Raw genomic sequence first — 11,873 nt, forward strand, 5'->3', positions numbered from 1 at the left:
CCAAAGTTAAAGTACAATGTCAGCAATACCGGACGACACGATGTATCATCGTTATTGGTTCGATAGACTTTCTTTCCGGCGCGTTCATACTTTCTTGCGCACACCGGTGGTACAGCGCATTACAAAGATACTAAAACTTTAATGTCCTTAATCTCGGTCTATCCCTTGATACTTTCCTCAAACAACAAGTTTCTTCTTCCTGTGCTCGCCTTAATACATCCCGGTTTCCTGTATCGGTTTGTTTGGGGCTTTGTCTCCCGCTGCGCTATCGCCGAACCAAACCGAGGAAAGTATTACTGCAACAAAATTGCATTTCCGCCCGGTGCACGCTCTGCAGCGGGCAGATCGAGAAAAGAAGTGCTATACAATCCAAAGGGAAAATCTTTTATGTATTTTGGTTGGGGTTTTGCTTGCTGTGTTGCAGTTTTTTCAAGTTTCACTCGCCCATGGAAGTAACGACCAAATCGTGCTCATTCGTAAATGAAGCTATAGAAACGCGGATGCCTCCCACCCGAAGGAGGCACAACCGAAACCTCAGATTCAGGCAGGATTTTAAAACTATTTTACAATTATCTCCCACTACACATTACGCTCGGGGGACTTGTTCGCAGCGCTATCGAGACTAAAAGGAGGGTCGTAAACTTGTTTAGTGGCCCATAATACCACTCTTTAATATCCTCTGCGGAGCTTATGCACACGTAGAATTGTCGCAGCAACTGTTGAGCCGAACGTGGAACTTTTTCGCTACTCGTGGCGTGGACGAATGCAAGCCGGGCCTTTTATATCTAATCAGTTTGAACCATTCATTTTAATGGTTTTAAAAGAAAAAACTGTAATGGATGGCTTACGCTTCGGGAAGGATTTGAGTGGAAAGCGAGAGAGAAGTTGAGCGTTTGCTCACGTTACAGGTTGGAAATGAGCTCGTTCGGGCGATTGAAAGGATTAAATTGTGCCGCACGAGCAGGAGCGTGTCCTGTGTGACGGATACAAGTGACCGCAGCGTTGGAAGGAATTGAAAAACATAACAAAAATACTCAGCATCACTGAGCGACGACCTGTAGCTGTTTTTCGTTCAAATATTTATACGATGCTCGTCGGGAATATATTAAAGAAAAAAAGACCGAGCCACAAAAAGTTCATCATGGCGAAGTACCCAGTACCTTTGCTGGGCATACTACAAGAACACACACCAGACAAGGACCGTACGAGCAGGGTAGTAAATTTCCCATCAAAACCTGGCTGGAAAAAAAACTCCAAAAAGCAATGGCACACAACGAAACTGAACGAAAGTATCCCGTGCCACTCCGGTGGGTCACATACGCATATGACGGTGGTCCGTATTTTTTTTCTATATCTTATTTTATTATATTTTGTTTTCCTGCCGAGCAAACCCCGTTTGTTGTCCTTTTACCCGTGGGCACTCGCGTTAGCAAAACGAGGGAACCCTGCAAAAGGGGTTTCCGTAAGGCCAGCTGGTAGCTGCTAAATCCACCTGTTTTATTTAGTTTTTTAACTTATGTTTGGTGCCCGGTTTTATACAAGTCCTTGCCAGCCCTCGGGTAAAGGGTGGAAGGTTTTTTTGTTTGCTTCCTTCCGTGATGAAATTCTCCCATTCCCAGTACTGAATTTATTTCCCATCCCAAGCAACCGGAACCCACTGCCCGCCGGAACCGTCCCGATGTGCTCCACCCTGCTCTAGCGTTATAACATCTCAATAAATGAGCTTACCTAATCGTGGGATTGTGTCCGTTTTTCAATTTGAAAATAAATCCTTTCAACAGTGCGCCGTTCCGTAGTAGTCGCTCTTCGGTTAGGGATTCGGTTGCTGCCCGTGGTGAACGGAATGGGCCAGGTTCGGTGTGGTCTGCAGAAGCTGTGTTTGTGTATATACGGCATACACCTTTTACCCGATCTGGCTCTCGATTGGAAGGAATTTCATCCGTGTACCAAGAGTCGTTTTAAATCTTCATTTCTTCCCTCCATTCGCTCTCTCCCTGATGCGGGGTGGGTTGGGTGTGAAATCGAATGCGATTGTGGTGACCCGAACATAAACACGTACACACACACACACACACACACATACGGGGAGCAAACCGCACCAAGCCGGCGATTTTGGTTTGGTTGAGGTTTTGTTTCGTATATCAGGCTCTGGGATTGAGCTGAGTGTTATGCATCACCTTTCAATCGCTTTTCACACTATTGGTAAGGAAAGCCCAATGTTTCATTGAGAAATTGATTCAACTAGACACTGCTTACATTTGCATTCCTTGATTAATTTTTAAATTAATTTCACTTCAAATTATTTAACGCCACTTCACTTTTATGCCTTCATGAATATTATTTTCTTTCCGCGCACTCTTAACCTTTTTTATGACTAATTTTTTCCCCTTTTTTCACATTATTTTAACACAAACATTCACAATGAGCAACGCTCCTTTTCGTACACACTTGCTTCTCACAACACTTTTCCAACACTTTTTCCTCTTTGCCTTGTTGGTAGTAACATTTCACTTTTCACTCACTTCGCTTGCCAAATCCTTTCAGCTGCACTCAACCGTTGCTGCACTGCACTTCAGATTCACGCAAGAAGAAGACGTAAAGTATCAAAGGAAAGCGAAAAGAGGAAGGCATTTGAGTGTACTAGCGAAACCACAAAAGGGATAAATGCGTTTGGTTCGTTAGGTTTATCGCCCAAATCGCAGGATTGGTATTGTCCATTGGATGGCAAAGCTGCCCCCAAGCTGGCCAAATGGGAAGGGTGAAAAATGAAACCATCATCTAATGGTGAATCTTTGGAACGGTTCCAACCCAAAAAATATCGAAAGCTTTCCCCCCATTGCACGGGAAATGCCTTTTCAAAAGCTGAACCGACTGGAAACGGAAAGCTGCAAGGAAGGATTTGCGGAGCGGGAAGAAAACTATATCCCGGCCGATCTGTATCTGTGTGGGACGAGAACAATGCCCGCAACCCGTTCGAGAAAGCAAATCAGAATGAAAAATAAAGAAAAAACCACATCGTACATCCCGTTTCACATCTCCGAGTGCCGCCGGAAATCCGTTTTCCCTTTGTGCATATAAATATAACGCTCGGGACCGCCCATCCACACATGTACTTCGAGCTGCAAGCGACGAGACATCGTATACGATCGACGTGATGTTGAAATATTGATCAAAAATACCATCAACCGTGCATCATGACCCTTTTCGAAGCTTAATATTGGGAAAACACAAACCACACTGGCGTATCCTTGCGAGTTTGTTGGGTTTGGATAATGGACACACTGTATGCTTAGCGCGCGTCGTCCTGCGGTGCGACTTCCTGCAGTGTGCTTCACTGGAAAATGGGAAACTCCACCGACGGGGTACGCAGTCGATTGGGAACTGGTGCCCAATACAGCATCAAACATCATGGTCATGGTCGGTGAGCAAAACCAGGAACTACCTGAGCGACCAGACTGCGAACGCAGAGAATGAGCGTGAGAAAGAAAACAGAACGCCACACACAAACGTAGGTTGAAGTTCGGAGAGAACAACATGAAAATGATTTCGCTTTTATTTACTCACCGACCAGCTGGTGCTAGGACAAAACTTCGGCTGATAGGAAAATCAACTTCTCCGACCGAATTTCGCGACGACACGTTCTAGTACTACGGTATGAAGTTTTCTCACACCGTGAGAAAAATCATTCACTCTCACTTGCGCGCTCAGTTCACTCGCTCATCGCTTGACGAGCAAGCAGATGGAAATTTGCTCATTAGTGTGAGATTTCTTTCTTTAGCGTTCGCATTTTACTCATCGGTTGCTCCGGTTGCCTAGCAATGGGGAAAGCTGTATGCAATCACAGCTGTTTGGTGGGAACTGTGAAAGTGATAGACATAACATGCACGTAGATATCGGTGATGTTATGGTGGTGCAAAATGCTCGCACACCCATGCTCACACCCAGTGGAGGATCAATCCCCTTGGATGCTCAGGGCGGAAGTTTTAAAGGGGGGCCTATAATTTACTACTTGGATTTACGTACATTTACGATTACTGATTAGTACAACGCCTTCTACAATTTTTCGCCCAAGGTACAGTTTTCAATCCGTTTACTTTACCGTAACAATCAGATAAATATCTTAGAAAACCTGTTTCGCTCATTTTGATGTTTAAGTGCATAAACATTGCATACCTTACGGCGCATTTCCAGGAGCTACCTCTTCCGTGGATGCTCTCCTGGTACTATACATTAGGAAACTGGTAGTTTTCGAAGAAATTTTTCACGACCAACGGAAAAGTTAGTGTTTAAATATTGCATACCTTTCGGCGGTTTTCAAACAAAATTGCTGTACAAGGTGCTACCTCTTCCGTGGATGCTCTCCTGCAGCGGCGAATCAAACGGTAGGCGGAGTAGGCGGTCGCCTAGGGCCTCGCCGTGTTGGGGGCCCCAAACAATTTGTGCCGTTTGTGCGAGTTTAGGAAATTTAGCAGCAGAGTTAATTTATAGCAAAAAACTGATTAAAAAGGAAACAATTTGATCGAAAATATCCTTGGATTTTATATATACTTGGTTATATAAAACATTTGTTTCTATTTGACTAGCTATATCGGCCCGGTTACACGGCTACGCAAGAGAAGTATGTAGTGTACTCAAACTCCTTCTTCTTTATCGGCACGACATCTTCAGGATATTGAAGTCTACCATTTCTGGATTTTTTTAAACGATTATGAGATACCAAAACGAGCGAAACAACATCACGCTGAACATGTCAATATATTCCCCAAAAACCCTGTAATAATGGCCAACGTATGAGAAACTCTTCTATCACCGGCAATGATAACACGCGAGAGCGGTTCAGCTATATGCACGCTGGAGGGGAATAAATGATACCTCCTGTTTTGGATGCTCTCTTGGTGTAGGAAATCTGAAAACAGCCCGTTTTGTATGGAATTTCGTATCGCCGACGACGACGGCAAGTTTTTATGGAATTTCGGAAGCGCATTTTTTTCATCGACTGGTGGAGATTTGAACGCATGCGCAAGCCACGAAAATAATGTGCGTGGAACGATCGACATGGTGAGGATGGAGTTCATAGAACAGAATGTTCCTAAATAACCACGTTTTTCAAATGATACACCCCCATTATACTTACGTATTTTTTTTTTAAACGTATTGTACTTACGTATTGTTTTATTAATAAAAATACTTTCGGATGGTGCTTGTTGCGAAACGAAAATCGCGAATTTAAGAGTCGAAAGACAATAATTAATTTGCATTGCTGTTAGTATTTTCAGTTTGGTTTCATTTGTTTTGTTGGTTTCATTTGCGCGACAGGAACCGACTCTTCATTTCAAGGGCCGCGGTACCGCGGAAAACGCGGCCCATGTGGAGAGGGCCTAAGAGTTCTCAAAATGCTCGAAATCGAATGCATCTTATCAAGGAACGAACATAATGCCACGTATAACATAAACATCATTTAAAACAAACCAAAAGAATTGAGAAATACCAATTGGCGCATTCCATTAAAGCTCAACCCAAAAGTAAATGTAATGTGATATGTTCACCTCGCCGCACGCACAAGCAAAACAATTAGCAACAAATTAATTTTATTTATATAATATTTATATATAAATTATCATATTGTAGTGTGTTTCTGTTGTTCCATCCACTGTACCATTTTGTTTCTTGTGTTTTTTTTATCGCTACTCGTCCTTTGTCTCACTTAGTTTCCACTCTGGTTGCTTCCGCTGGCTTGCACCGCGCGGGGCCATCTTTTTTCTGATTTTTTTTCTCGTTTATTTGTTTATTTTTCTATTTTTTTCCTCCATCAGTTTTCCATTTCCGCACTGAAACTGTACGTAGTTGTTTTTTGTTTTTGTTTTGTTTGGTTATTAATCTTCTCCCATTTTTTTGTATCTATTACTCCCGTTTACATTTTGTTGAGTTGCATCCTTTTTGTTGTTGCTCGTGTGTGGGTTGTCTTGTTGTCGCGGACGCGCTCGCTTCTTCCTATAATAAGTATTTGTGCTGGAGTTTTACTACCAAAAAGGGGGTTTTGCCAAAATTATTTTACATTTTCCGAAGTGTTATGCTGGATCCCGGCACAGACGCTTGCGCATGGCGACGGGAGGAACTAACTCCACAAGAGGTGCCGTTCCATCGCCAGGCGGGATCTCTGTTGCAGGTTTTTTTTTTTTTTGCTGCTTTTGCTTCAGTATTCAAACATACACACGCGAAACTAAGATTTAGATTAATCCAAAGAGGTGAATTTTGCTTGAAATTTACACATAATTCTACGCTTCCTAAACCACGCTCTGCTTTTTGTCGCACTCGTGCATTTACTGCACTCCCCTCATCCGGCCATGTTTTCTTAATAGTTTTCGATCGATAGCATCTAAATAAGTATTTAATTTTAAGTAGTTTTGGGTTTGTCTGGCTTCCGAATGATGTGCGGTGCGCCCCACTCGTTGGCATAAAAAGGATACCATTTTAAGCAGTATAATAGTTTTGAATAAGCTTCCAAAGGACAATTAAATTTTGGGATTCTCTCCGAAGTACCGTAAAAAACGCAATCGTACAGCGCTGTACTGGAAGCAGAACTGAAGTGTTTTGTTTGCTTTAATGTGTTTTCCGTTCCTCATTTCTTCCGTTTTCCGTCCATCTCGTCCTCGCAGCAAATATTTCGCTGCTCCTTTGTTGGGGCATTACACCACCATTGTTTTGCATTACCAACTCTGTTTTGTTTGTTCTGTTCTCGTGTGCTGCATTCGGTTTTCTCTTCCAACCCAACGGATGTGATCTGATCAGTTTTGCGTGTTTCCTCTCGTCGTCGATTAATTTAATTACATTGTATTTAAAATCACAGATACAATCTATTATTTAATAATAATTCTCATTCACAGCTGTTTGAACAGTTGGTTTGTGGGGGGCTGGAGTGGGGTGTCGGTAAGGGAGATACTTAAGATGTAAAAGTATGACTAACAAAGTGATAAAAATTATACGAAAAAAGCTCTTACACTCGTTTCGTTCTAAGTAAACGAACCTATTAATAGAACTCACCAAAATGATGTTAAAATAAATGTTTGTTTTACGAAATCAAATGCTTCGAATCAGGTTGATCGTTTGGTTATGCTGCTCTCCCAGAATCATCACCATTAAAGGCCACCAACGGCCACGGTATGCCACATCTTGGTTGCGTTTGATAACACTTGCGTTTACAATGTTCGTCAACGTAAGGCCCGAGAGGTACTCCAATATGAAATATATTGATTACGTTTTCGTATACAGAGATAATTTAAGTATACTTCTTGATTCTGTATTCCAGCAGTACCGGTGGTGAGACTCCGTGGTTCGCATCGCATCTTTCCACAGGTGGACACCAACAACAGGAAGCTTCTAAAACATTGAATTCCAACACAAACCAACTGCTAAATCGTACCACAAGAACTAAAGAAAGCACAAATGAAATGAGCTTTACCTTCGCTTGCGTAAGAAGTTACGCAAACTGATAATACAACATGGATTTGAGGTTCGATACCGTAACCATCGGTTGGGGGTTTAAGAGAGATATTGCGTATATTGATTTCGTATCGCTCGTACCATTTCCATTTCCAAACCATTTCACTGCGTAATTCACTGACCACTGTGATGTTGATTGTTTGGGCTTTGTGGTTTGAACTGCTTCTCAACTCATGCAGCCCCTTTGTGCAGCCGATGAGGTAAAACGGTGTTGGTATGTAAAGTTGTTTTGCATGCATCTCACATTCACAAAACTGAACATCTTCTTCTGCAAATGTTGCGCAATTTCACGGTGCCGTGTACACAATTTTGATACATACGATTGGGAAACCAAAAAACACAAGATATGAGCATATTCTAACGATGGATAAGATAAATCAGAAATATATAAACCGTCCCTTGTTTGCTGTTCTTGCGGGACAGCACGGGTTATGTATAATCCCGGGTTTCTTCTGATTTGATGGTGATAGTGATCCGAAAAATCAGTACGCAAATTTTAATCGAAACTTATCCAAATCAGCTCCAGCTTGCTAGTTGTTCAAACATTAGTTTTTCATGTCTGTTTATCGATCGTCTCCGGATGCTTTTTGTATTATACTTTCTTACTTTCTTTAAGCCTTTCTTTTGCTCATTCTTCTTTTTTTTGTTGCTTTTTTACTTTTTGTTTAAATCCAAACATTTTCGCGTGTGTGGCTCCGTGAGTAAGGGAGTGTTTTTTTCTTTTATTTTAATTTTATTTCTTTTCTACTCATTTGTGTTGTGGGTAGCTTGCCTTACATCTGGTTCACCAAACCGTTCATCGTCAAAAATATACTGTATCAACTAAACACTTTTCTCTACCAAATTGGGTTGAAAGTTTCTAAACGTTACATCTTACGTATGTGTTTTTACTTGTCTTCTTTTGCTGCGTACAATTCGCTTCATTTTGTTGCTTCACTTTTTCTACCGTATTACTACTTCTGTTCTACACGTTCGTATTAGCTTTCGCTTTCCTTTTCAGAGTGTTCCTAATTATTCCATTTATTTCTCCATCGGTTTCCTCACGCTTTTGTCATTGTTTGATACGTTTTTTCTGTTTTTGTTTTTTACCACTTTCACAGACTCACTTACTTAGTTCTTCTTCCTTTGCTCGATGTTCACCAGCTTATACTTTTGTGTCTTTTGTGTTTTTCTAACCCCAACAGCATTTTTACAGTTCATCAGGTTTGTTTTGTTTTTTGGTTTTTGTTTTCCGTTAATTTACAAATAACTTACATTTAAGGTAAATGTACTTTGTCGGTTTACTCTCTTACGTTGCGTACCCTTTTCTTCCAGGTTGCCTACATTAGTTTCATTCGTTTTTTGTTTTCTTCTTCTCTTTGTTATGCATGTTTTACAGTACTTGAACTCTTTTGTGTTTGTATTCTTTCTTCTCTCAGCTAATATTTGGGATCTTTACTGACTAATGTTGTTTTTAGGTTTTGTTTTGCTTCTCTTAATTTGAACCCTGAAATTTTGTACTTCCGAAAAGTGTGTGTGTGTATGTTTTTATTTGTTTTGTTTCGTTTGATTTTGAACTATTTTCTTGTTGGATTTCATTATCTCTTTTCTAACTTCTTTTTTTTAAACACTGCGTTGAGCTGTTTATAAGAGTGAGTGTGAAAGTGGGCTAGCACGATCGTTAAAGATTGCAAACACCGTGCGTTATGGCCACAAGCAAGGGTTGCTTCTACACTTGTCGTGTGTGGTCCATTGTTTGCTGCCATTGATTTCTATTTTACTTTGTTGTATGTTTTTGCTGCCTTCTTCTTCTGTCTCTTTCTTGTTTGTATCAATCGGTTTTACTTAAGCTTAATATAATCTCCTTTTTTGTTTATTTTGTTTTGTGTTTTTTTTCCATTGAATGATCTTCCTCCATACACAGGATCATTTTTGTTCCTAAACGATTTTGTACTTTTTGTATTCGATTATGGTGCCATTCAGCAGCTTTAACATTGTTCACATGCTTTTGTTCTCTTCGTCGTGTTATGTATGTGTGTTTGTTCCTGTTTGTTTGTCTACGAGTTCTAAGTGTTGGAGCATAAACAAAACGACTACACAATGAATAAAAGCGTGTTGTGAGATTGTGTCAATAGATGATGTTTTTTTAGTGTGAGGAATCCGAATGGAGTACCCAAAACGATCTTCCTTAGAGGGGTGTTTGTTTATGTTTGTATGAAGTAGTACGATGTTAGAAAAAGGATAGCTTTTACAAGGTTCTCGTGTCTCGCATGTTACCTACCCAATGAACCTTCGTTTTATTTTTGTTTCACCGATAACCCACCCATTTCTGAACTACACCAAAACATCTAGGGAGTAATTTTAAATACAATATTTTTCCACCTCCATCACTACGCCCGCTAAACACGCTTCCGATCCCTACTCACAATGGTTGCACAAATACACACGATGCAAATTTTGAATTTTGATCCTCAACGCTAAAAGTGTATAGTACGCTTGGAATAGATTTTTTTTGTCTGTATCTGGTATACCGCCACGAATTTTGAACTATTCACCATCAATATCATGAACATGTCTCTCGTTTCCACCGAGCAATGGTATTTCTACTCCCTTTGTTATGCTGTCTTAATATATTTCTGATCGTATCTCTCGTGAAGTATGTATATATATATCATATATAGGTATATAATTTTAAATCCTCTCATCGTATCGTCAGCGGAATGCCGCCCAACGAGGGATAATTAACACTGACTGGTCTTATTCGTATTTTCTACAGCGTATTCAGGGGATAACCTCTTCTAAGAAGCTCCGGCTGTTCACATGGTGTATGTGTTTGTGTGTTTGTTGTTTGTCTGCATGTAGAGAGTATTTGTTTGTTTTTTTGTTAATGGTATAGCTTTGTCAAGAGAATGTCCTTTGAAAATCGTTTCATCGAAAGGCCCGATGTACCGCACGTTTCGCTTATGCTCATATAGTTGCTTTAAATTTTTAGTGTTTAATTTTCACATCTACGTTTTTTTTCACTTTATCCGTAAAATATACCCTAGTTGCCTAAAAATGCCGCCTTCTAATAGTACGATATAAATTAAAATTTTAATCCAAAATTGCACCTTACACAATTCATTCGCACACGTCTACCACACTACGCACTTGTGTTTTTTTTTTTGTCTTTGTGGGTACGTTTTGCCAGAGATGTCCTCGCACTATGCGCACTTTTATTGATTTTGCTGTTGTGGTTGTTTTGTGGACATTTAGCATGCTAATTTAAGGGTGAGTTTTAGATCATTCCACAAGTATACACCTAACGCGCCTTCGGTTAAACAACACACACGCCTAAAGTTTATCGACTTGTATTTTTATCCCCCTGTTTTCTCTTGACAGGACTCCAGCTAGAGTAAGAAACGTGCCGAAAACTTACTCTTTTATTCATTTAGGATTAATATTTATACGTTTTTCTCTAAAGATAAGTTTGTTGTTTTACAATTTTGACTGGTATAGTACGAGTAAATGGTTTGTTTACGTTTGTCCGTCAGGTTTGGTTTTTCTCTTCGCTTCAAAACACATTTTCTGGGTATGAAACATCATTTGTGAAATGTTTGCAGGTTTACTTTTGCTTTTGGAAAACATAAAAATAAACGATATTTTTTGATAACTGAATGCCTTTTTAGTATCATAAGTAAACGTCAACGAAGAGTAACTTTTACCATTCATTGCTTCAGCACTTTGCTTTCTATCTTTACACTGGGCTTTGGACGGTTTGCACTTTATTGAGTGTAAATTATTGAAGTCGTTCCATTCGTGGGTGTTGTGATTTAGGAAATCAATCCGGGTCACTTTTTAATGCCGCATGCATATCTTGGTTCGTGCGCTTCTATACCCCACGCGAGAGCAACATATCGACAGCACAATGTCACACACATCGTCATTATGATGATTTTGTCTGCAAAATAGATAACAAAAAACAATTAAAAGCAAAACTGAAAAAAATAAAACGTTCACTGTAAATAAAACCTACCTTTGAAAGAAATTAATTTGAAAGAAAAAAGGAATAAAAAGTGTCAAATTTATAAAAAAATATGTCAAATACAATAAAAAGTTAGTAAAAAATGTCATCAAATAATAAACCATTTCAGTGCAATACTGTAAATGATTGAAACAACGCAAAAACGTAAAAAACTATCATAAAGAACAAAAGTGAAACGAACAAAAACAATGTACGAAAAATTGAGTTTTATTCGTGTTGACAGATTTTCCATAAATCTTTCTCTTTCTTCATCATAACGTTATAAACTTTTGCTCAAATCCACGATTCACGCTGATCGTTAGTTGTACAAAGAAGAAGAAAAAAACCGTTTCCCCCCTTTTTTGTTGGTTTTCTTTAATTGTTTTGTAGG

This window comes from Anopheles moucheti, chromosome 3 (assembly GCF_943734755.1).
Source record: "Anopheles moucheti chromosome 3, idAnoMoucSN_F20_07, whole genome shotgun sequence".
Taxonomy (NCBI): domain Eukaryota; kingdom Metazoa; phylum Arthropoda; class Insecta; order Diptera; family Culicidae; genus Anopheles; species Anopheles moucheti.